Source organism: Dasypus novemcinctus, chromosome 30, assembly GCF_030445035.2.
Source record: "Dasypus novemcinctus isolate mDasNov1 chromosome 30, mDasNov1.1.hap2, whole genome shotgun sequence".
NCBI classification, from domain to species: domain Eukaryota; kingdom Metazoa; phylum Chordata; class Mammalia; order Cingulata; family Dasypodidae; genus Dasypus; species Dasypus novemcinctus.
The window spans coordinates 27,984,217-28,011,208 of NC_080702.1; the positions used below are offsets into that span (position 1 = coordinate 27,984,217).

General features: G+C 40.8%; 1 pseudogene; it reads left to right on the forward strand.

Annotated features, from left to right (window-relative positions):
* The first annotated feature begins 266 nt into the window (after positions 1 to 266).
* Positions 267 to 17,771, forward strand: LOC101447094 (disabled homolog 1-like; annotated as a pseudogene).
* The last annotated feature ends 9,221 nt before the right edge of the window (positions 17,772 to 26,992 follow it).

Sequence of the window (26,992 nt, forward strand, 5' to 3'; positions counted from 1 at the left end):
ATTATTGTTGGATCAATTAGCTATATAAACTTTTCGGAGAGAAGATTTGGCCAGCACAGTCATGAAGCTTGGCTGGACTGGAGAGCCTGCCTGAGTTCTGCCACCCCTGGGCATGGAGAGCCACTCCTTAGGTAGCTGTAGCAGGAGAGGAGGATGCTCTCAGTGAGCCAAGTCTTTGAAAGGAATGAATGAAATGTGTGGCTTGGGAGTCAATGAGCCTGTCTGGGGCCCTGGATCTGTACGAAGAGTACCAAGAATTTAGCAGAATGTCATCTGAGATAGAACTTCCAGAAGCTGTGAAAACCAGTGCTAATAGACTCTAGAGGGGAAGATGAATAGACTCAGCAAGTGAAAAGCAATGAGGGGGTGAGGAGAAATAAATAAGAGAAATCTTTAAACTTTTTTAAAAAAAATAAAAGAAAAAAAGACTAGAAAGGAAAGTCAGGATTGCAATGAAGCCACTTTAATGAAGTTTAAAGGTGAAGGGTTCCAGTACAAGGCCAAATGGATGGAGACTAATGAGGTCTCTGCAGTTGTGGGAGACAAGTTCTAGCCATGATGAAACTCAAGGGCCTTGTTGCTGGCATTTGTTCCAAAGGAGAACACAAAAAGAAAATCTTTTGAACCATCTCCTTTCAAGGAATCAAAATCTTTGACGAGAAGCACCACGCTGTTCAAGAAATTTCCTACATTGCGAGAGGACATCACAGGCCAGCAGGTCTTTGCATACCTTGGTGGGAAGTAAGAGAATCGTAAATTTGTGGACATAAAAACAGCCCAGGTGGATGAGCCTGTTATTCTGGACTTGAGAGATCTCTTCCAACTCATTTATGAGTTGAAGCAAAGACAAGAACTGGGGAGAAAGACACAAAAGAATAAATGTGAACAAGCTGTGGAATAGGTTCCCATCAGCCCAAAGAAAGGTATTTAAGATGTGCCAAAAAGTTAATCTTTAAATAATGGCCATTGTTCTAAGGATTTTGAAGAATGGTTTGCTGCAGCCACACCAAAAAGAAATCTACCAATGGATTTGAGGCAACAAAGACTATGACCCAATTAGAACTTCTGGGGGTTAAGTCCACCCTTTCTGATATAACCATCCCCCTACTTTTATAATTCCAGATGATGCCTTTATCCCATCTTCATCTCAGACACTTCTGGCAAGCACAGACATGTTTGGTTCTGCACCTTTCAGCACTGCTGCTGTGCCTTCAGCTTGTGTCACCATGAGCACCATCTTCCCATGCTGGGGCCAGCAGCCCCACATGCAAAAGCAAACCATTATGGGTGCTCAGCCACCAGTCGTTCAGATGATGCAGGGCACTCAGCCCATCGCATGGGACCAGCTGAGTCTCTTCCCTACCACTCAGCAGCCCTGGCCAGCTGTTGCTGGGCAGTTTCCGCCAGCTGCCTTCATGCCTACACAACCTGTGAGGGCTTTGTCAGCCATGATGTTCCAAGGCTCCCTCATCCACCTTGAAACTGTCCCAGCCACAACAACAGCTAAAGTCCACAAAATGACAAGTTCAGGCAGAAAATGAGGCAGAAAATGTTTAAGGAGTCCCAGATAGCCCAGCCTCCTTTCATGCCCACCTGGAAACTCAACCAGCCCTCCCTTACCTGAACATCAGAGGCCCTTTCCAGTTACTTCAGTGACTTGGAGATAGCACAGGATATGGACAACCGAGATGACTTAGACTTCTCTCAGATGAATGTGAGCCGTGACTTGTACAACACCATCAAATCGACTCACTTCCATCCCTAGCCCCTAGACAGAGTTCTCCATCCATATCATCTGTGTCCCATGCCAGCGATCCCACTAAAGATGATATCTTCAAAGACTTTAAAAGCCTCAGCAAAAGTGAGAAGCAAGAAGCTCCCCATGGATCACAGGCCTCATCCAACAGTGACACATTTTGGGAGCCCAGTGTGGATCCCAGTGGTAATAAGTACACGGGCCAGTAGCTTGATAGCACAAATCTGAGTAGGTACCTGTCCTTTTTGTCTCCTTTACCCTTAAACTATCTACTTTCCTTTTTGCTTTTCTTCATTTCTGAAGCCACATTCCCAATGTTTGCACCATGTCTTCTTGCAAAGGCTGTATTCCTAATGTTTGAACTATATATGCTTGCCATATCTATACTGCCAATATTTGCAATACTTCTCCTTGCCTGGTGTTTTCCACCTTGTTTTTTCAGATAGATGTCTGACCTTTGATACATACAGGGAGGCAAAAAAGGAGGTGAAGAGTGGGAAATGGTCAAGTGGTTTTATAAATTATATATTCTGAATGGGTAGTGTTGGTGGAATGAGGGATGGCCAAACTTTAATTAACATGGATTTGGCTTCTGGAAACATCAACATTCTGAGAATTATTCATTTTCATGCTGTAGCAATTTCATATTTTTTTAATGAATTCCAAAAAAGATATTTGATTATGTTTGTAAACTGGTCTGTTCCTCTGGGTGTGATCCCCTTGGATTGTATTAGATTCAGCTGAGATGACTTCGATTAAATTATGTTAAGATTAGGGCTTTGATTTGACCACATCATTAGGACAGCTCAGTTTGAGTCCCTGCCTGCTTTGTGGGCTATATAAAACAGACTCTCACAGAAGTAGATACACAGAAGAAGATACAGAGGAATAGAGAGAGTGCCATAGACACAGAAGAGGAGGAAACTTGATGCTAGGGACCTTGAGAGAGATGAGCTATTTGCCTGATAATTTTATAGCTAACCTCACGAAGAGAACAGAGCAGCTGAGCCCAGAAAGAACAAACCCTCCAGCCTAGAGCTGAGATAGGAAGGAGCTGGGTCCACAGAGCCTTAAAAGAGAGAGGAAGGGGAAACGGACTTTGGCCCAGTGGTTAGGGCGTCCGTCTACCATATGGGAGGTCCGCGGTTCAAACCCCGGGCCTCCTTGACCCGTGTGGAGCTGGCCATGCGCAGTGCTGATGCGCGCAAGGAGTGCCGTGCCACGCAAGGGTGTCCCCTGCGTGGGGGAGCCCCACGTGCAAGGAGTGCACCCGTGAGGAAAAGCCGCCCAGCGTGAAAAGAAAGAGCAGCCTGCCCAGGAATGGCGCCGCCCACACTTCCCGTGCCGCTGACGACAACAGAAGCGGACAAAGAAACAAGACACAGCAAACAGACACCAAGAACAGACAACCAGGGGAGGGGGAAATTAAATAAATAAATAAATCTTTAAAAAAAATAAAAATAAAAAAATAAAAGGTAAAAAAAAAAAAAAAAAAAAAAAAAAGAGAGAGGAAGGTTGAACCCTTGCAAGTCATCGCCTGCCATCTTGCTTCAACATGTGGGAACAGACTTTGGGTGAGGAAGTACCTTTTATGGTACCTTGAATTGGATTCTTTAGGGCCTTGTAACTGTAAGCTTTTACCCCAAATTAATAGCCTTTATAAAAGCCAACAGATATCTGGTAATTTGCATCAGCGCCCCTTTGGCTGACCAATACAAATGTATTTTATGATTAAAGAACATACTGTATATTTTGCCACATTTTATATCAGTACAGTAGTATATAATACATCCTGCCATGCAAAACCACATAATACCCATTTAAAAATTCAGTCTTGCAAATCTATTTTGTGAACTGGTGAATTAAAGATAAATGAAATATTCCAGGAATAATGAGAAATGTAGAGAATTATTGGAAGGCTCCTTGAGAAAATTCCCTATGGTGTTTGCTACCCTTTGTGCAGGTTGTATTTCATGTGCTCAACTGAACTAAAGGTGACTATAGCCATTCACTGGGACAATAGCAAACATCAGTTTAAGATTGAAATTCTTTTAGAAAACAAAGATGACTACACCATTTGCCGATCAATGTATCAAAACATCCATTTTTAGAAGTCTATACAGCTTGAGACAATCATACAAGCTGAACTGTTTCATGGGGCATCAGCCTATTCCATGTTTGATGCTCCCCATCCAGCACTCCAAGTCATGGCTGAGTCTTAAAGGGACATAGCATGGTATATTAGTTAGCCAAAGGGGTACTGATGTAAAGTACCAGAAATTTGCTGACTTTTATATGAAATATTTATTTGGGATAAAATCTTACAATTACAAGGCCCTAAAGAATCCAACTCAAGGTTGATTTCTCACCAAAGTCAGCTGCCACACATTAAAACAAGATGCTTGCTGATCTCTGTGAGGGTTCATCCTCCATCTCTCTCAGGTCCAGACTGGGATAGGGCTTGTTTCTTTCTGGACTTTCTCGGTGCTGTACAGTATCAGGTAAATGGCTCATCTCTCTTCCAAGGGGCTGTAGGATCAAAGTTCTCTCCTCTGCCATGTCTATGGAGCTCTCTCTCTTCCTCTGTATATCTTCTTCCGTGTGTCTTCTTGAGTGAGTGCTCATTTATATCCGCCCACCAAGGGTACCAACTGGAGTTACATCCTATTGATATGGCCGCATCAAAGCCATAATCTTAATATAATTGAATCAAAGACACCTCAGATGAATCTAATACGATAAAAGGGGATCATACCAAGAGGAAGAGACCAATTTACAAACATAATCTTCTTGGAATTCATAATCTCAAACTGCCACACATGGTATGGTCGGATGAGCTCAGAATTTGGAACTGCAGTTCAAATTCTAGACAAGTTACTTAATAGCAAGAAATCTTGCTCAAGAACAATGATTTCTCTGAGTCTTGTTTTTTGCAGCCCCTAAATATGGCTTATATTATCCATTATGTTAACTGAGAAAAAGCATATGTCAATTCTTTAGCAAGGAGACAGATGCTCGGTACTAAGCTTCAAAAGCTGGGTTCTGACTACTAAATTGAGATTCTGGCTCCACCTCTTACTATGTGACCCTGATGAGATTTCATAATAAGTCAAATACCAAAATAAGGTATTTTCTTCATTTGAAAAGCAGGGATAAAAATAGCATATGCCTCACAAAGTTACCATGTAGACTAAATGAATGATGTACATGGATTTTTAGCAGTGTCTGACACACAGAGAGCACCCAATAGATGTCAGCTGCCATCATCACCATTAAAACTGTGAACATCAGCATTACCGCCACCGCCACCACCATCTGTGATGAATAAATGTTGGTTTTTCTCCACCTTGTTACACACACACACATGCACACAGGTGTCCAAAAGATAATATAGAGATGTAAATGATTACCTCAGGAAAGAATCAGGACTGATTGTTATTAGATTAAATTCACAAAACTTGAAGTTTTAAAAAAAATAGAAAAATCCAAACTAATGTGGAGAAAATAATAAAGGTAATAGCTAAAATAAATGAAATTCTAAGTATACAACAGGTGACTGGAAATAAAATAGGCTCAAAAAGATTAAATTCTAAACATTTAAAATTAAAATTCTAAGCATTCCAAATTAAAATTATATAACATTTATAAACCAACAAATATTTATTTGAAATGCATATATTCCTGGGGAAAAATAATTTGAGTAAAGAGTCTACATATCCCTAGTTCTTTATACCAATTTAAGCAGTATTTAACAATGACCCACCAAGATAACACCAGCATCCAGGTAGATTTTCAAGAGAGGTAGGCTCCATATAATAGAAAGACATCCCTGTCTTAAGTAATTTTTCCAGAGAATTAAAAACAGTCTAAGTAATGGTCTTCAAAGCCTAATTACATAACAAAAGGAGAGACCACCAGACTCCATGGGCCAGCTGTTCAATATACACAATACAATATATGAATTATTTTCATTAAAACATCACCTGGAGATGAAGATGGTAGAGTAAGATGACCCAGGGTTCCATTCCCCCACAGAATCTCTAAACAATTAGTAAAACTGGCAGAACATCTTTTTAGGAGCCCCAGAAAACAGATAAAGGGGAGTACCAAATTAAGAAAAAGGCAACTTAAAAGGAGTAGGGAAATCCTAGTACCATTGCTGGTCCTTCCAACTCCCTGGCTCAGTCTAAAGCCAGCCTGTGTTCTCAGTGCAGGTTCCTGGTCCTGATTCTTGAGGAAGCAGAATAAACAATATGCACATACCAGGGTGGTGGTATATCTCTACCAATCTATCTGGTAGTCTGGAAAAAAAAGACTGAAGCAGCACACTGTTCTGTGGTTTGCCATCCTGGATCTTGCTCTGCTACAGAAGCAACTATAAGAAACATTCGAATTGCAGTAGCCTGGGGCAAAGGAATACTGGTTTTAAGATGCATATTAGAGTACGTGAGATTAGGGGGAAGACTATTTCAGAAGGAGAAGAGGGGCACTTGGATCTATGTAAATAGGGGAATTCCTAAGACCAGAAGCACATGAACAAGACAAGACATATGCTCAAAAAAGACTGAAGATGACCATATTCTTTTGCCTTGGGCTGTTCATCAGGCTCACTGTTAGCATGGCTAAGTTCTGAAGGAGAGAACCAGCCAACACAGATCTAAAATGCAGATCTAAAATGCAAGGATTGGGCGGTGGACTTGGCCTAGTGGTTAGGGTGTCCGTCTACCACATGGGAGGTTCGCGGTTCAAACCCTGGGCCTCCTTGACCCATGTGGAGCTGGCCCATGCGCGGTGCTGATACGCACAGGGAGTGCCATGCCATGCAGGGGTGTCCCCCGCATAGGGGAGTCCCACGTGCAAGAAGTGAGCCCCATAGGGAGAGCGGTCCAGCGCAAAAGAAGGTGCAGCTTGCCCAGGAATGGTACCACACACACGAAGAATTGACACAACAAGATGACTCAACAAAAAGAAACACAGATTCCCGTGCTGCTGACAACAACAGAAGTGGACAAAGAAGATGCAGCAAATAGACACAGAGAACAGACAACCAGGGTGGGGGGGGGGAGGGGAGAGAAAGAAATAAATCTTTAAAAAAATAAGAAAATAAAATAAAATGCAAGGATTGTGAAAGATGTTTTGTCTGTTGGTTTTTTTAAACTCCTGGATTTCAATGAAATCTCGTTTATAATACTAGCTGGACACAAACTTAAGGAACAGACATCCTAAGGACTAAATTTGAGAATTAATGTTTTAAAATGTCCAGTGTGAAACACAAGATGACAAAACTTATAAAGAAACAGGAAACTCTGACCCATCCAAAGAGCAAAAATAAAACATCAGCAATCGTTCACAAAGAAGACCAGACCTTGGATGTACCAGATAAAGTTGTTTCTTTAAAAGGGTCTTCTTAAAGGAAAACATGGAAAAAGAACTAAGGAAAATGGGGAAAACAATATAGGGACAAAATAAGAATTTAAATAAAGACAGAATTTATTAAAAGCAAGGAAAAAAAAAATACTGGAGCTAAAGACCACAAAAATTTGAAATAAAAAATCTCTAGAGGGATTCAATAGAAGAATGAGGGAGCAAAATAATCAGTGAATTTGAAGATAAAACAGATATCAGTCTGAGGAGCTGTGATAGTTTGGAACTGTATATACCAGAGAAAATCATGTTCTTGAAGCTATTCTATTCTTTTGGATGTAAGACTATTGTAAGTAGGACCTTTCTGATAAGGTTACTTCAGTTAAGGCATGCCCCAGGGTGGGACTTAAACCTCTTACTGGAGTCCTTTATAGAGAATTAAGTTCAGACAAAGAGAAAGAAAGCCACAAAATAAGAAGCTGAAAGCCAGGAAACCCAGAAAAGAAGGGTGATACCAGCAGATGTCACCATGTGCTGTCCCATGTGGTAGAGGAGTCAATGATTGTTGGCAGCCAGTCTTTGGGAAGAAAGAAACAGGATAAAATCAAAGATCCACACAAAGACACACATAATCAAACTACTGAATACCAAAGATGAGAGAATCCTGAAGGTTGCAAGACAAAAGCAGTGTGTCATTTACAAGGTAGCCACCATAAGATTAAGTGCTGATTCTTTATCAAAAAACAAGAAAGTAACAGGCAACCAAGAATTTTATATCCAGCAAAACTGTCTTTCAAAAATGAGGGCAAATGGTAGTTGCTGAGGGCAGGGAGAGGGAAGAAGAGATGTGATGTGGGGGCATTTTTGGGACTTAGTGTTGTCGTAAATGATATTGCAGGGGACAGATACTGGATATTACATATCCTGCCATAACCCACTGAATGGCCTGGGGGAGAGTGTAAACTACAATGTGAACTATAATCCATGCAGTGCAGCAGTGCTCCAAAATGTATTCACCAAATGCAATGAATGTGCCACAATGATGAAAGAGGTTGTTGAGGGGGGAGGAGTGGGAGTGTGGGGTGTGGGATATGTGGGAACCTCTTATATTTTTTAATGTAACATTTTTTTGTGATCTATGTATCTTTTAAAGAGACAATTAAAATAATTTTTTAAAAATGAGGGTAAGAGGTAGGAGGGGCAAAATGGCAGCTGAGTAAGGAGCTCCACAAGTCAGCTCATCCTACAGGACATTAGTTATCACCCAGTGCTATCTAAAGTACCTGTTTCAGGTGCCCAGGAGACCAGAAGAGCATACTGCAACATCCTTGAAAGAATGGAAGGAGGAGACTGCCCACCTGCAGTTAAGCTGCACGAGTAGAACATTCCATGCTACAGTAGCTGGTGCACATCCTCCACTGGAGGCACAAGCTGCAGGGGGAGCTATTCCTTGATTGGGAGTTGCAAGCTCCATTTCCCAAAAATGGGGAAGAAAGAGACGGTTGACCTGACTTTGGCTACTTATTAGTAAATTAGGCTGGCTAAAGAATAATCTTAAGAACAGCTAAAGTTTGAACCTGTTCATGTCAGAAGGAGGCTGGTAGTCACCATTTTAACTCCATCCCTGGCATGAGGGGAAGCACAGCTGATTGAAAATCACAGAGACAGTAGTGACTGACTTCTTTCCACTGCTTTCTACTGCAGCCCTAGCCTAGGCTCCAGCCCCACCTCCAGCAAGGAGGAAACTGGCAAATCACAGAGACAGTAGAGACTGACTTCTTTCTTTCCACTGCTCCAGTTCTACCTCCAGAAAGGAGGAAACTGTCAAAACCTGCACCAGCCTCTCTTGCTAACTCCAGGTACTTTCAGCCAGCAGCACGGACTGAATAGTTGGACACTTGTTCCATCCCCACACCCTAAGAGGATAGGATAGGAGCTGTGTTTCCTTGGCCTCTCTGAGCAACTGCAGGTCCTTTTGGTTCTCAAAAACTGGTTTGTTGAGCACCTTCAATCTCATGTCTACCCCTCCTTTCCCATGGGATAGGAGGGGGCTGGTGTTTTTTTCAGCCTTTCTGGGCTACTGCAGGCACTTTTAGCGTGCGCAGACTGGATACTTGGACACCTGTCGCTCCACCCATGGCCACCCCCCTCCCATAGATAGGAGGGAACTGGTATTTCCTCAGCCTGTCTGTGCAATGACATGCCCTTTTGGTCTGCATGAACTTGACTATTGGGTGCCTGTGGCACCACCCACATCCCTGATAGAACAAGAGTGGGGCAGTGTTTCCCTAGCCTCTCTGGGTAACTGCAGGTGCTTTTGACCCACACAGACTGACTAGTTGGACAACTGTTGCTTCATCCCTATCCCCATCCCCAAGTAGGATAAGAGGGAAGCCGTGTTTCCTCAGACATTCCAGGAAGCTGCAGGTCCTTTGGCATGCAAGAACTAGACTGGTGGGTATCCCTCCAACAGGATAAGAGGGGGCTGGTGTTTCCTCAGCCTTTCCAGGCAATGGAAAGTACCTGTGGCCTACACAGAGTGAAGTACTGGGTGCCTGTGGATCCACCCCCACCCTCTAATAGCATAGCAGGGGGCTGGTGTTTCCTCAGCCTCTCTGGGCAATGACAGGCACTTTTGGCCTGCCCAGACTGGATGTTGGACACCCATGAACCCACCACCAACCCCAAATAGGATAGGAGGGTACTGGTGATTCCCCAGCCTCATCAGGCAATGGCAGCTTGCTTTCAGCCTACAAGGACTGAATTGATAGGTGCCTGTGGATCCACCAACACCCCCTAATAGGGCAGCAGGGGACTGGTGTTTCCTCAGCCTCTCTGGGCAAGGGCAGGTACTTCTGGCCTACAAGGACTGAACTGTTGGGAGTCTATGAATCCATCCCCACCGAATAGGACAGGAGGGGGTTGGTAATTCCTCAGCCTCTCTAGGCAGTGGCAGGAACTTCTGGCCTAAATGACTGAACTGTTGGGCACCTGTGGTTCCATCCTCACTCCCTAAAGGGCAGGAGGGACAGTACTCCCTCAGCATCTCAGAGCAACTGGAGGTACATTTGACCCACATGGATTAGATTTTTGGGCACTCCAGAGGGTCTATCCCCTCCCCTGGCAGGGGAGGAGTGGGGCTGGTGCTATGTCACTCTACCTGGGCAACCGTGGTCATTTTGGACCTGCACAGCATAGACTGCTGCCCACATCTGCAGTTCCCCTGCCCCAGACAGGGGAGAAAAGGGGTGAGAAGCTTCATCAGGCTCTCAGGGCAACTACCCAAAGCAATTTATAGATTCAACACCATCTCACTCAAAATTACATCAACCTTATTTGCAGAAATGGAAGAGCCAAACATCAAATATTTTGGAAGGGCAAGGGGCCCTGAATAGCTAAAGCCATCTTGAAAAAGAAGCTGGAAGATGAACACATCCCAATCTTAAATTTATTTCAAAGCCACAGTAAGCAAAACAGCACGGTACTGGCACAAGGACAGAATATTGACCAATGGAATCAAATTGGGAGTTCAGAAATCATCTCTCACATTTATGGCCAACTGATTTTTGACAAGGGGACAGAGACCACTCAATTAGAAAGGAACAGACTCTTCAACAAATGGTGCTGGGAAAACTTGTTCTCCATTTATAACAGAATGAAGGATGCGCTCTCCCTCACATCTTACACAAAAACCAACTTAAAATGGATCAAAGATATAAACATAAGAGCCAGAACGATCAAATTCCTAGAAGAAAATGTAGGGAAGCATCTTTAGGACCTAGTGTTAGGCAATGGTTCCCTGGACTTTACACTCAAAGCACAAGCAAAAAGACAAGAAATAGTTAAATGGGATCTCATAAACTTTAAAAACTTTTGCTTCTCAAATGACTTTGTCATGAAAATAAAACAACCACCTACACAATGGGAAAAATATTTGGAAACCACATATTCAATAAAGGTTTAATATCCAAATGTATAAAGGAATCCTTCACATTAATAACAAAAAGACAACCCAATTGAAAAATGGGCAAAAGACTTGAATAGACGTCTCTCCAAAGAAGATATACAATGGCAAGAATGCACATGAAAAGATGCTCAACATCATTAGCCATCAGAGAAATGCAAATCAAGACCACAAAGGGATATCATTTCACACCCATTAGAATGGCTGCAATTAAAGACACAGAAAACAATACGTTTAGAGACAATGTGGAGAAATAAGAAAACTCATTCACTGATGGTGGCAATGTAAAATGGTACAGCTGCTGTGCAAGACAGTTTGGCAGTTCTTCAGAAAATACAGAACTAACATATGACCCAGAAATCCCACTATTAGTGTATATACCCAGAAGAACTGAAAGTAGGTACTTGAACAGATATTTGCACACTGATGTTCATAGTGACATTATTCACAATCACCAAAAGGTGGAAACAACCCAAGTGTCCATCAAGAGATGAATGGATAAACAAAATGTGGTATATACATACAATGGAATATTATTCGGCTGTAAGAAGAAATGAAGTCCTGATGCATACAACATGGATGAACCTGGGAGACATCATGTTGAATGAAATAAGCCAGACACAAAAGCATAAATATTGCATAATTTCAATAATATGAACTAAATATAGTTAACAAACTCATGGAGTTAATATCTTTAATACAGGTTAACAGAAGATAGAATGAGAGCAGAAGACTGATGCTTAATTTGTACAGAATTTTTAATAAAGTTGATTGTAAATGTTTGGAAATGAATAGAGGTGATGGGAGCATATTATCATGAATGTAATTAACAGCACTGAGTTGTGCGTTTGATTGTAGTTGAAAGGGGAAGTTTAGAATCTTGTATGTCATTAGAAAGAAAGCTAGAAGATGAAACATGGGATTATATACAATAGTGAACCCTGTTGTGAACAATGAATGTGGTTAATAGAACAAACAGAATATTCTTCCATGAACTAGAACAAATGTATACCACTATAACAAGGTAGTGGTATATGGAAAAAATATACCTAATACAAACAATGGAATATAGGTAACATTAATATTTTAATACTCTTCCATATATTGTAACAAAGGTACCACACCACTAAGTGTCAATAATAAAGGGTTGTAAGAGTTTTGGGTGTTTCTTTTTGGAGCAATGGTAATGTTCTAAAATTGACTGTAGTAAGGAAAGCATAACTTTGTGATTATAATGAGAGCCACTGATTGTACATTTTGAATGGGTTGCATGGTGTGTGAATAAACTGCTTAAAAAAACCACAGTGTTATACCACTTTTTACACTCACTAGGAGAGATTATTTTTAAAAAAACAAAAGTATTGGAGAGGAAACAGAGAAATTAGAACCCTAATACATTGGTGGGATTATAAAATGGTGTGGTCACTGTGAAAATCAACTTGGCAGTTCCTCTTAAAATTGAACATAGAATTATCATATGACCCATCAATCACACTTCTAGGTACATGTGTAAAATAACCGAAAGCAGGGACTCACATATTTGTACAATGATGTTCATAGTTGCATTATTCACAATAGGCAAAAGGTGGAAGCAACCCAAGTGCCCATCAATAAATGAATGGATACACAAAATTGTGGTATATACATATACATACAATAGAATATTATTCAGCCATAAAATGGAATGAAGTTCTGAAACATGCTACATCATGGATGATCCTTGAAGATATCATGTAGAAGGGAATAATCCAGACACAAATGGACAAATACTACATGATTTCACTTGTATGAAATACCTAGAATAAGCAAATTCATATGGACAGAAAGTAGATACAGGTTACTAAGTACTAAGGGGTTGAGGGGTGGGAATTATTGCTTAATAGGTACAGAGATTCTATACCTGGAGAAGTTTTGGTATTGGATGGTGGTGGCACAATATTGTGAATGTAGTTAATATTATGAATTGTACCCAGTGCAGTGGTTAAAATGGGAAAATTTTACATTTTATGACTTTGTTAGCATAAAGGTGAATATAATTTAAAACAAAAACAAAAACAAGCAAAAAAAACAAAACAAAAAAGTCAATAGGCCAACCCTATGTAAGGAGATAGTAACGGTTTGGAAGAACCAAAGGCAGGGCCAGCCTTTGCCTTTTGTGGGGAACTGAGATCTTACTGGATTTGTCAATAAAAAAGCAAAGTTTGTTATTATTCACACACACACACAATCAGAGTAAAATTTAATTTGACCCACTCCTCAAAACCATCACTACATATATTATCAGTTTCTCTTAAAGTTATAGAGCTATTAAAATAAAAAAGAAAATAAAAAACTTCACCTTGATATGTCACGTATGTAGGTCTAACTTGAAATTAACATCAAATGCAGGGAACAAAAGAAGGTGTGAAATAACATCAGGGCTGTTATAACTAAAAAAATTTTTTGCATGCTGCCTTGGTATCTATCTTACTTCGGCTAAGCCATCTGCCTCTACACTGACCTCTGGCCTAGTTAATAAGCAGCTTTCCAGTTCTGGGGCATAAAACTCCCCAAAAGAAAAAATTCACATCTTTAGCTACCACCCACGCCACCCACACACCTCACCCAAAACCCACAGCTGGTCCCAAAGGATAAGCTCATCATCCTTACTGCTCTCAGTCCTCCAGGCCCTTTCCTTTTCCATATGCCTTTGCTTTAACCAGGGTTTCTTAACAAGGCGTCTGTGAACTTGAGTTGAAATTCAAAAAAACATATTCTTGTGGGGACGTGTTGGTGTAGGTGTGATATATTTATTAAATAACACACAGTATAGTGTGGACTGAGTAAGGGGTCCATGGTTTTCATCCGACTGGCAAAGGGGTCCATGGAACAAAAAAGGTTAAGAATTCCTGCTTTAAACTAACCAATCCTTGACTTCCACAGAAAATCTTCTAGCTCCATTCCTGGACACAATAAAGGGACAAGCCCACAGGTCCCACTCACTCTGTGTGCTCCCCACCCTGCTGGCTGAGCCCCCTAAGCTGATCACGCTTCCCATCGACCCCTTATAGCCCACCCTTCTCTCTGGGACCTGTGAGTTACACACTATCTTTTCTTATGCATTATGGTCTCAGTTTCCCTTTGTGTCATACCTGACCGCCACCAAATCTAAAATCCAACTTTAATTCAAAACAAGGGCAGTATAATTAAAAAAACAACCATTTCCTTGAAATTTTCAATGTAATCTATACATTCAACAAACAAATTACAAAGAAAAATATATGATGTGGATAATAAAGATTAAAATACACTAGCGGACACAAAGGACAAATCAATATATTGAAATATATGAATCTTACTAAATCCCCAAATGAGCCAACAGCAAACTTTATATAAATTATGGCATTAGGTAGGGAAATTGACCACTACTTATATATTTATTTAAATATTATTTAATTAAATATTAAATATTAAGGGTAATTGTTCTTTCTTTCCCTTTTTTTTTTTTAAAAGATAAATAGGTCACATAAAATAACTTCATTTTTACCTGTGGTAATAGCATTGTAGTTATGTCGAAAAAAGCAGATGTATTTCAAAATATTCATGGATTAACGATATCTCAGAATTGCTTAAATAAGCATATAAGATTTTATGATACCATTTTTATTTCATAAAAGGAGGGCTACTTAAGGAAAGGAATTTGGGGGTAGAGTCTCCTTAATTATGAGACATAATGAAGTCCCAGCTCTCAAACAATAGTGTAATGGTATTGATTATTGATCCTATTATTTCCATCCTCTGTGAAACAATCTAGCATTTTCCTCATGGTGCAAAGAGCATAATTCTCTCCTTTGCACTGGGCTACATGATTTGCTTGAGACAATGTTTTGAGCAAATTGTATGGGACAAAGGCCTGCAATGTACCTGTACAACTGGCTTCCCTTCGCTCTTGAGGTCTTTTATGCATAAGGACACTTACCCCAGGTAGCTGCTGTCCATTCAGCTATCCTACACTTTCTGCTAAAGCAAAGGCACCACAGTAGACTTGGAAACTCATTGCCTATAATAGACAAATCCAAGCCAACCCCCAGATCATAGCACATTAGAATGTATACTTAGTGCAGCAAGCAACAAGCTAATAGTAGTTTACACAATTTTTGTTAATATCATAGGAAACATGCCATAACTAAGGAAAAACCATGGGCTCTCTTAGGTCAGCGAAGCTCTGGTAAGTCAGAGAAGGGAAAGAATGTCTAACTGGCAAGGGATCAAGATGTCTTCATGCAGGAATTATTCCTAGTTCCTTGCATTACCTTATTTTAGCCAAGTAAAAACAAGAATTTGAAATGTTTGAAAACAGTCTTTCTAAAATAGTACAAGAAATTTAAACTCATTTTCCAAAAATTGAGTAAATTCCTACTAAAGAATAAACTGTTTATATTCCTGCCATGTAGTAGTTGCTCTTTGACGTCTGTTATGGGTTGAATTTGTCACCCAAAAAGATATGTCTTATTTGTAAACTGGTCTTATGGTGCCATAAACCAAGTAACAGTCAGAAGCTAGGAGGAGGTAAGGAAGGAACTTCTCCTAAAGCCTTCAGAGAGGTTGCCTCTGCTGACACCTTGACTTTAGACTGCTCTCTCCACTCCAGAACTGTGAGAAAATAAAGTTCTGTTGCATTAAGTCACTTAGTTTGTGGTGCTTTGTTACAGCAGCCCTAAGGAAACTAATACAATTACCTATGGGAAAAGCAGCCATTCACAGGGCATGGGGAACCACCTGACATTCAGTGCACCTGTGAGACTGATTTTGATGTCGATTGTGTAATTTGTCTAAAATATTGTGTCATATGACAATTATCATTCAAGAGTTTATCTGGTGGAGCTATTGCAGGTATTGGAAACCTAGAGTAAATGTTAAGATATTTGGAAAAATATTTGGCTGAGAGAAAATCCTTTGAAGTAGTCTAAACTGCTAAGCTATGTGCTGGGGAATCATGTCCTACAAAAGGCAAGTTCAAGTACAAACCTCCTGCCCTACAGGTGCCAATCAATTTATAAAAAGGATCTTTGAAGATGACTTTATTGAAGTTTGACAAAACTGAATGAGAGCAGGCCTTAATCCAATGTGGCTAAAGTCATTATAAGTAAAGGAAATTAGACTTGGAAATCAGTAGAAGCCAGAGTGAAAAATTGCCACATGACAGAGGACTGCCATCACCAGAACGCTGTATTTGGAAAAATCATGGCCTTGCCAACACTTTGACTTTGGACTTTCAGCCTCCAAAGCTGTAAGCCAATAAATTGCTGTTGTTAAAGTAAACCCATTCTGTGGGATTTGTCATAGCAGCCCTGGCAAACTAAGACAGGATACCATGCTGTTAAAGTAGGAGTTAGTACTCTATGAAATACTGGAGCCTATACAAAATTAATACAAATGAATCTGATATGTTTTGGAAGAATTTAGTATTAAATAACTATCTTCTTAACAACAATCAACTTATTAAAGATTAAATACAACTCATAAGTCCACCCAGGCCTGATGAGTGTTTCAGTTATAGTACACACAGACTGGGAAACGTACAAAAAGAGGATGATCACAGCCATGCACTGAGACACACTCAAAGACTCCTGCCAAGACAACAGTCCACCACTCAGACACAAAAACCCACCCAGATATATACACAGAACCCTGCAGAAAGACCGATAAAATCACACAAACCATGCCCCTGTGACATGCAGGTTGCGGTCTACACACAAACTCAAAAACAAATCCTGAGAGATGATGGCCCCCTGAGACTCCAACAGATGTGCCCTGAGGCACACACAGCCTGGACCCCCGTCAACCCTCCCCAGCTTACTCTCCCTGCTTAAACTTAACCGTCATCTGATACACTGTATATTTTCTTTCTAGTCTTGTTTCTTGTCTTCTACAATGTTAACTTCAAGGGGACAAATTCGTTCACTGCAGCACCTAAGAGAAGGCCTGTTACACAAGAGGAGATGAGCACTTTTTGAATAACTGGGTTCTAACTCTTACAACACATATTCTCTGAGGTTTTACACAAACCTCATCCTAGGCCAAAATCCACTTCTTCAGTGAATTTTCCTCTCGCCCATCCCCAGTGTGACAGAAGGGTGTCTCCCGGCTGCCAAACAAAATTCCTCAAAGGAGGGTACTCGCGCTGTCCTGACAGGGCGACTTCATACCTTCTGAGCCCATATACCACTAAAAGCCCCGCTCCACAAGAACCACAAAAGGAAAGCCGGAAGTGACAATCGGGGCCCAAATGGCTGGCATTATGATGTTCCAGCTCCTCACGCTGGTATAGAATTCTTACAGAAACGCACCCCTCACTATTTGACCCTTTGACACTTGGCTTTCAGGGGGGCAGCAGTGGTATCCATCGTCTCCTCAGCCACTACGTCCCCTCCTGCGGTCCCCTCGGTAACCATCACTTTCACTAATGGATCCTCACCCGTCCATGACCCCCAACATCGACCCAAAACCTTCGCTTTCTCACCGAGAGACCCTGAGCGCCTCTGGTATTGGGACGGCGGGCGGACCGCCAGAGTCCTGACCGCAGAGAAACCACTTCCGGCGCTCAAGGAAGGACGTAAAAGCGACGCCAGGGTGGGCGGGGCCGTGACCGGCATCATTTCCGCTCTGCCCCTTCAGCGAAGATCCAGCCGGGTCTCCACCTCCTGAGCCTGCACACGGCACCAAAGGCCGGAACCCGACTTAGAGGTGGGTCGCATTGCATGCCGGGAGTCATCTGACCCGCTGGGCTTCCGGCCTTGGAAGAGCCTTCTGCTGAGCTCGCCATTCCTACAGGGAGCGCGCCGGAGCTCCGCGTGGTGGGCCGAGTCCCCGGGAGAAGAGGGCACCTGCGGCAGCTAGGAGGCTCTGAAAAGCCGCCCTGGAGCAGTAAAGATGAGGCAGGCGCTGAGGTGGAGAGGCCTCTGCCTGGTCAGCGCATGTGCAGATGAAGACTGCAGGCCTGAGTGTGGGAGCATCGGCGCAGTTGAATGGGGACTATAGGCAGGAATCCGCGTGGGTGCCGCCTATGGGCAGGCCATGGCAGGGATTCCCTTTGTGACGTCATAGGTTGTAAGACTTTGTGATTGTACTGGTGGATGCTGAGCTGATGTTCTGCGGCAGTGGGGTATCCCCAGGACATAGGCCCGCCCTCATACTGCTTCCTCTGCCCTCCCATCTCACAGCCACCTGGGGTTACCGCAGAGAAATTTTCTGAAGAATGTAATCGTGTGGATTCATAAGGACGTTTCCTATCAAGCATAGACCTGGCTTGTGATGGAAACCCTCCAGCTGGAAATGGCTTCAAAGCAGGCCCTGGAAAAACATGAGGCTGATGCCTGACAATGTTGAATTTTACCTGAGTTCTGTGGTCCTGGAAAATAACACTGACCAAGACTGGAGAACAGTATGGGTACATCTTTATATTTCTGAATGACACTATTACCAAGAAACGTGACGTAAAGTCTTAGTATTTCATAACAAGTCTTCTCACTTGTCTTGAGATACGTGTGAGATGAGGGCAAGTGTGGCCATAGAGAAGGTTTCCTAACTTAAGACTAGGTTTCAAGAAAAGCTTTCTGGGGCACAAGTCCTTCCCCAGTTCTTCAAATCCTCCTATACCTTAGGGTTCCCGAGGCAGTGGAAACAATTTATATTCCTTATGCAGAAATCAAGAGGGTTTAAGTTTTCTCTTAGCACTTGAAAGCGTGTTAATTGTGTTTTCTACTAATTATTTTTAAATATACAGACATACTGTTTTAAATAATTATGCAACTTCACAAATGTATGATTTTACACCACAATGAAAGTAGAACACACTCTGTCACACCAAAAGAACACTCTTCTGGAGTCAATTTGTACTAAGCCCAACCACTCTAAACAGATTTTTAAGTACCTATGCCATTCCTTTTAAAGAATGTCGTATTAATGAAACACCATGCAGACGTGTGAGTCCTCTTTGCAAAATTTGATGACATATTTGTAAATATGCATAATTACACAGCCCTCCCAGTTATGCTGAGTTTTAAATTTTTATCAGTGCCAAGTACAAGCACACAAGTCTTTAGGAATCTATATGACTACATTCTTCAGAAAATTTCTCTGCCTTCAAAACAGGCAACCCATTATTATTATGACTTACATGAATTTAGGAAATGCTCTGTGCTCTCTGGCTTAACTTTATTTATATGATAGGAGGAATGACTGGGGAAGGGAAGGATGAAATGAGATGCTAACAATAATGAAAGTATATCTGTCTGCACATTGCTCTGAAAATAAAAGTTATCATTGGAAAAATGGCCGAAGATTGGCTTTCATTTACTCTATAATAAAATATGAAACCGTTACTTTTTTTTCCTCTCTTTTCTTGACATGTGTTGAAATCTAAGCCTGTGAATGACACCTGTGAATAGCAAGAAGGGATTTGGGGGATTTGTGTATGATTAGGACAAAAAGTTTCAATAGAAACAAACTTTCTCAATATGATAAAGTGCATATAAAAAACCCACAACTAATGTTGTACTCAGTGGTGAAAGACTGAAAGCTTTCCCACTGAGATTGGGAACAAGACAAGGATGCCCACTGTCACAACTGTTGATCAATATTGTGCTAGAAGTTCTAGCTAGAGCAATTAAGCAAGCAAAAGAAATAAAAGGCAACCAAATTGTAAAGGAATAAGGAAAAATTTGCTATTTGCTGATATGATCCTATATCTAGAAAATTCCAAACAACTACCATAAAGCTACTAGAACTAAGAGACTCTAGCAGAGTGGCAGGATACAAAATTAATATGCAAAAATCAGCTGTTTTTCTGTACACTAATGAGAAAACTAAGGAGGAAATCAGGAAAAAAAATCACATTTACAATAGCGACTAAAAGAATCAAATACTTAGGCATAAACTTAACCAAGGATATAAAGGAACTATATTCAGAAAACTAGGAAACATTGCCAAAAGAAACCAAAAAAGACCTAATAAATGGAAGTACATTCCATATTCATGGACTAAAATGAAAAGCTCAGATCAGATGGCTTCACTGGTGAATTCTACCAATCATTTAAAGATCTAATACCAGTCTTGCTCAAATTCTTCCAAAAAAAAAAAAAAAAAAAAAGAGCAGGAGGGAATACTACTGAACATCATTCCATGAAGCCAAAAGTATCCTAATACCAAAGCCAAATAAAGATACTACAGAAACACCACCACCACCACACACAAACACAAAACAGACGACTTCCAGGAAGATGGCATTGGAGTAGTTAGGCAAGGCTCAACTCTCACAAAAACAATGGAGGAAGGGCAAAAAGCTACCCAAGGAGCTGCTTTGGGGAGCTGCAGCCCAGGAGAGTGCTACACATCATCCAGGAGGAAGAGGGACAGAGAGACAAAGAGGCCAAATGAAAACTGTGAGCTACTTGCCCTTGTGGCTCGGCATGGCACATACCCCACCCTCAAGGCAGAATAACCTTGGTAAAACCCCTGGCTCAACTGTAGTAAACTGAGTGGGAAGAGAAGGTCCTTCTCGCTGGGAGAAAGAGGGGCCTGGCAGAGGGCTGACAGCAGCTTCTCTCCAGTGAGTTTGGCCAGCTGAACCTTCTTTAAATCTCAAAAAAGACCCCACCCAGGACTGAAGCAGCCCCAGAGAGGAGGGGGAAATCTGATCAGGCAGGCTGTTACACTCAACAGCCCTGAGAGAGAAAGGAATAGGCCAGTGAAGGTGCAGGCGGACAGGTGCCTAAACCAGCCCAGGAGAGAAGGAAGCCAGCAGAGATAGCCAGCAAACTGGTAGAAGCTCAAATTGCCTGAGGGAAAAAAGGGCATGGAGAGCCAGATAAGCTTTCAGAAGCCTACCTAAACTTTGGAGTGGGTGTAGTTCAGTGGAAGAATGCTTACCTTACATATACTGGGTCCCTGGTTTAATTCGCAGTACCTCCTAACAGAAGGGATCCAGAGAGTGATCTAGTGAGTTGTTGGGCATCTAGCTGGCACCTTATGACAGGGAACTTATGGACTGAGATTTTTTTTGTTTTAGGTTTTTCTGTTACTTTATATTATTTATTTTTATTCTTTACTTTTTTCTCTAAAACCAGGTACCTTACCTGTGGAGGGCACCCTGCAGGGTAATTGATTGATGAGCACTGGCATCCTGAGATGGTTCTTAGGGGCCTAAAAGGGAAGCCTGTTTTCCCTTTTTTTTTGCCTCTATTTTTGTTTCCTTTTTTTTTTTTTTCCTTATCTTCCCCCTTAGTTTCATTTCTTTCAGTTTCACCTCCTCTGTTGCTTTTCTTTCATTCCACCTTCTCATATTTGGTCTTCATTCCCGCCCCCCCCTTCTCATTTTTCTGTTCTTTTTATTCTATTTTTCCTTGTTTCATTTTTTTATTCCACCTTTTATTCTTATTCCTTTGTAATTTTAATTATTTTTCACTCTTGTTACTTATTTTTTCATGGCTCTTTTATAAAAATAGGAGAGGGAGGGTAAGAAGAGAGTGTAGAAAGAAGATTAATAGTAAGGATAGCTAAAAATGTAAAAAGAGAAATAGAAACAAAATATGACAAATATAAACCTAAAGAAAAAATGGCTAATATAAGTACTGCCTTCACAGTAATAACACTGAATCTTAATGGATTAAAGTCTCCAATCAAAAGATGCAAATTGGCAGAATGGATAAGGAACATGACCCATCTATATGCTGTTTACAAGAAACACACCTAGACCCAGGGACACAAGGTTGCAAGTGAATGGTTGGAAAACGATTTTACATGCAAACAATAACGAAAAAAAAAAAAAAAAGGATGGGAGTAGCTATAGTAATATCACACAAAATAGACTTTTAAAAAAATGCCCTCCCCTCATTGTTTGTGCTTGCTGTCTGCTCTCTGTGTCCAATCACTGTGTGCTATGTCTGCTCATCTTCTCTTTAAGAGGCATGGGGAACTGAACCTGGGATCTCCCACGTGGGAGATGCTCAATCACGTGAGCCCTCTGTTCCCTGCTTTGTTGTCTCTCATTGTGTTTCTTCTTTATGTGTCCTTTGTTGCATCATCTTGTTGCATCAGCTCACTGTGCCAACCCGTCATGCCAGCTCACTGTCTTGCTCATCTTCTTCAGGAGGCACCAGGAACTAAACCCAGGGCTTCCCATGTGGTAGGCGGGAGCCCAATGGCTTGAGCCACTTCTACTTCCCAAAATAGACTTTAAATGCAAAACTATTGTAAGAGACAAAGAAGGACACTATATATTAATAAAAAGGGTAATCTATCAAGAAGAAAGAACAGTCATGAACATTTAGGCACCTAGCCAGGGTGCCCAAAATACATAAGGCAAACATTAAATAGACTAAGGGGAGAAATAGATGCCTCTACAATTATGGTGGGGTACTTAATACACCATGATCACAATGAGACCAAACATCTCAACAGATGGTCAATAAAGAACAGAGACCTTGAATAATACATTGGATCTAGATCCAATAAACATATTCAGAACATTACACCCAAATACAGCAGGATATACATTCTTTTTGAGAGCACATCAATCATTCTTTAGGACAGGCCACACACTAAGTCACACAACAACTCTCAATGAATTCAGAAAGATTTAAATTACGTAAAGTAATTTCTCTGACCACAATGGAAAGAAGCTGGAAATTAAAAAGGGGCAGAGAACAAGAATAGGCACAAAGATGTGGAAGTTAAACAACACATTCTTAGACAATCAGTGAGTCAAGGAGGAAATTGCAAAAGAATCAGTAACTACCTTGAAATGAATGCAAATGAGAACACAACAAAACAAAACCGAGGAGATGCAGCAAAAGCAATGCTGAGAGGGAAATTTATAGCCATATATGCCCATATTTAAAAGGTGGACAGAGCTAAAATCAAAGACCTAACTGCACACCTGGAGGAACTAGAAAAAGAACAACAAACTAATCCCAAAGCAAGCAGAAAGAGGGAAATAAAGATTAGAGGAGAGCTAAATGAAATTGAGAAAAAAAGACTAGAAAAAATAATACCGAAAGCTGATTCTTTCAGAAGATTAATAAAATTGACAAACCCTTAGCTAGACTAACAAAGAAAAAAAGAGAGAAGGTGCAAATATATAAAATTAAAAATGGGGAAGGGGATATAACAACTGATCCCACAAAAATTGGGTATCATAAGAGGATACTTTGGAAAACTGTAGGCCAACAGGATATATAACTTAGATGAAATGGACAAATTTCAAAAAACACATAAGCAGCCTACACTGACAAAAGAAGAAATTGATGAACTCAGCAGACCAATCACAAGTAACAAGATTGAATTAGTCATGAAAACTAAGAAGAACACAGGACCAGGTGGCTTCATAGATTAATTCAACCAATCATTCTGGAAAGAACTAATACCAATCCTGCTTAAACTCTTCCAAAAAAAAAAAAAAAAAAAAAGTAGAGGGAACATTGCCTAGCTTGTTCTATCACACCAACAACACCCTAACATCAAAGCCACATAAAGATGACACAAGGAAAGAAAACTACAGACCAATCTCTCTAATGAAACTGGATGCTAAAATCCTCAACAACATACTTGGTAATCATATTTGAAAATGCATCAAATGAATTATACTCCATTGTAAAGCTGGTTTCATGCCTGGTATGCAAGGATGGCTCAATATAAGAAAATCTATGACAGACTGAAAAAAAAAATCACATGATGATTTCTACTGATGCAGAAAAAGCACTGGAAAACTACAGCATCCTTTCTTGATAAAAACACTTCAAAGATAGGAATAGAAGGAAACTTCCTCAACATGATAAAGGGTATATATGAAAAACCCACAACTAACATATTCAACAGTGAAATGCTGAAGGCTTTCCCTCTAAAATCTGGAAAAAGACATGGATGCCCATCATCACTGCTTTTAACACTGTATTAGAAGTACTTGACCAGGCACTTAGGCAAGAAAAAGATATAAAAGGCATCCAAATTGGAAAGGAAAAAGTAAAAATTTCACTATCTGCAGATGATATGATCCTGTGTACAGAAACCCCCAAAAAATCTACAACAAAGCTTCTAGACCTGATAAATGAGTTCAATAAAGTGGCAGGATATAAGATCAAAATGCAAAAATCAGTACCATTTCTATAGATCAATAATGAGCAACCTGAGGAGAAAATCAAGAAAAAAATTCCATTTACAATAGCAACTAAAAGAATAAAATTATCTAGGAATAAACTTAACTAAAGATGTAAAAGACTTATACACAAAAACCTACATAGCATTGTTACAGGAAATCAAAGAAAACAAGTAAATGGAAGAATATTCCACGTTCATGGATTGGAAGATCAAACATCATTAAAATGTCCTATGCAAATTGATTTACAGATTTAACACAATCCCAATAAAAATTACAACATATTTTTACTTAGTTAGAAAAGCTAATTGAGAAATTCATTTGGAAGGGCAAGGGGCCCCAAATAGCCAAAGACATATTGAAAAAGAAAAAGGAAATTGGAGGAATCATGCTACCTGACTTTAAAGCATACTACAAAGCTACAGTGGTCAAAACTACATGGTTTTGGCACAAGGATAAACATACTGACCAATGGAACCAAATTGAGAGTTCTGATATAGAACCTCACATATATGGTCAACTGATATTTAGCAAGGCCACCAAGTCCACTCAAGTGGGACAGAATGACCTCTTCAACAAATGGTGCTGGGAAAACTAGATATCCATATCAAAAAGAGAGGATCACCATCTCACATCCTACACAAAAATTAACTCAAGATGGGTCAAAGATCTAAATAGAAGAGCCAAGTACATTAAGCCCCTAGAAGATAATGTAGGGAAGCATCTATGAGATTGTAATAGGAAATGGTTTCATAAACTTTACACCCAAAGTGTGAGCAATCAAAGAAAAAAATACATAAATGGGACCTCCTCAAAATTAAAAAGCTTTTGGTCTTCAAAGGAGTTTGTCAAAAAACTGAAAAGGCAGCCTACTCAATGGGAGAAAATATTTGGTAACCATTTATCTGATAAGGGCCTAATATCCAGCATATATAAAGAAATTCTACATCTCAAAAATAAAAGACAGGGAAGCAGACTTGGCCCAGTGGTTAGGGCATCCGTCTACCACATGGGAGGTCTGCGGTTCAAACCCCAGGCTTCCTTGACCCGTGTGAAGCTGGCCCATGGGCAGTGCTGATGCGTGCACGGAGTGCTGTGCCACACAGGGGTGTCCCCCCTGTAGGGGAGCCCCACACACAAGGAGTGCACCCCATAAGGAGAGCCGCCCAGCACGAAAGAAAGTACAGCCTGTCCAAGAATGGTACCGCACACACAGAGAGCTGACCCAGCAAGATCACGCAACAAGAAAGAGACACAGATTCCCATGCCGCTGACAACAACAGAAGTGGACAAGAACACGCAGCAAATGGACAGAGAGAACAGACAACTGGGGGTGGGGTGGGAGGAGAGAAATAAATAAAATAAATCTTAAAAAAAAAAAGACAAGGCACTTTAAAAATGGGCAAGAGATTTAAATACACTTTTCCAAAAATGAAATACAAATGACTAAAAGCACATGAAAAGATGCTCATCACTAGCTATAAGGGAAATGCAAATCAAAACTATAATGAGATATCATCTTACACCTATTAAACTGTTAACTATTTTTAAAAAACCGAGAACTACAAGTGTTGGAGAAGATGTGGAGGAAAGGAAACCCTCATCCACTGCTGATGGGAATGTAGAATGGTGCAGCCACAGTGGAGGATGGTTTGGCAGTTCCTCAGGAAGCTAATCATAGAACTGCCATATGATCCAGCAACCCCATTGCTGGGTATATACCCAGAAGAATTGAAAACGGGGACATGAACAGATATATGCACACACCAATGTTCATAGCAGCATTATTCACTATTACCAAAAGTTGGAAGCAAACTAAGTGTCCATCAGTAGATGAATGGATATGCAAATTGTGGTATATATATATATATATACAATGGAATATTATTCAGCTGCAAGAAGGAATGAAGTATGGACACATGAAACAACATGGATGAATCTTGAAAACCTTATGTTGAGTGAAGTAAGCCAGTCACTAAAGGACAAGTATTACTGACCTTACTAATATGACTTAAGCAAATTGAGCAGACTCAGAGAGTCTGGAATATAGGTTATCAGGAGACAGAAATGGAGTAGAGTGTGGTAAGCCAATGTTCAGTATGGGAAAATCCTATTATAAGGTGGAAGGAGGTGGTTGGGCAGTGGATGGGGGCAACAGAGGTACGGGGATGGGAGTGGGGTCAAAGGTGCTAGAATATGAGGGTGAGTAGGGTGGGATGGGTTGTAATATCCATGTAACTGGGGGAGGAAGGCTGAAGGAACAGTTGAACTTTGGGGACTTGTAGGTCTGTGGTTAAAACTACAATGGCTGGAATATTCTTCTAGCAAATGTGGGAGGAAGAATTATTGGTGCAGGGCATTGGGGATGAAGGAATATGGGGGAAAGAGTGCACTGCAGTAGGCCTCTATGGAATATAAAAGTGTTCATCTTGTCAAAGGGTGTTATCTCAGTGGGTGAAGACCTATACAACAAACAAGAAAATATTAAACTCCCATCCTGGGGAGTCCTGCTGGGTTCTCAAATAGAGAATCAAGAGTCCCTTGAGAATGTAGGCAATACTTAACAAAAAGATGGACCACAGGGGAGCAGAGGTGGCTTAAGTGGTTGGGCAGCTCCATCCCACATGGAGGTTTGGGGTTTGGTTCCCAGTGCCTCCGAAAAAGATGAGCAGACACAGAGAGCACACAATAAACAGACACAGAGAGCAGACAGTGAGTGCAAAAAGGGGGTTGAAAGAAATGCCCGCAGTACTAATGCCTGTAACTATGAACCTTA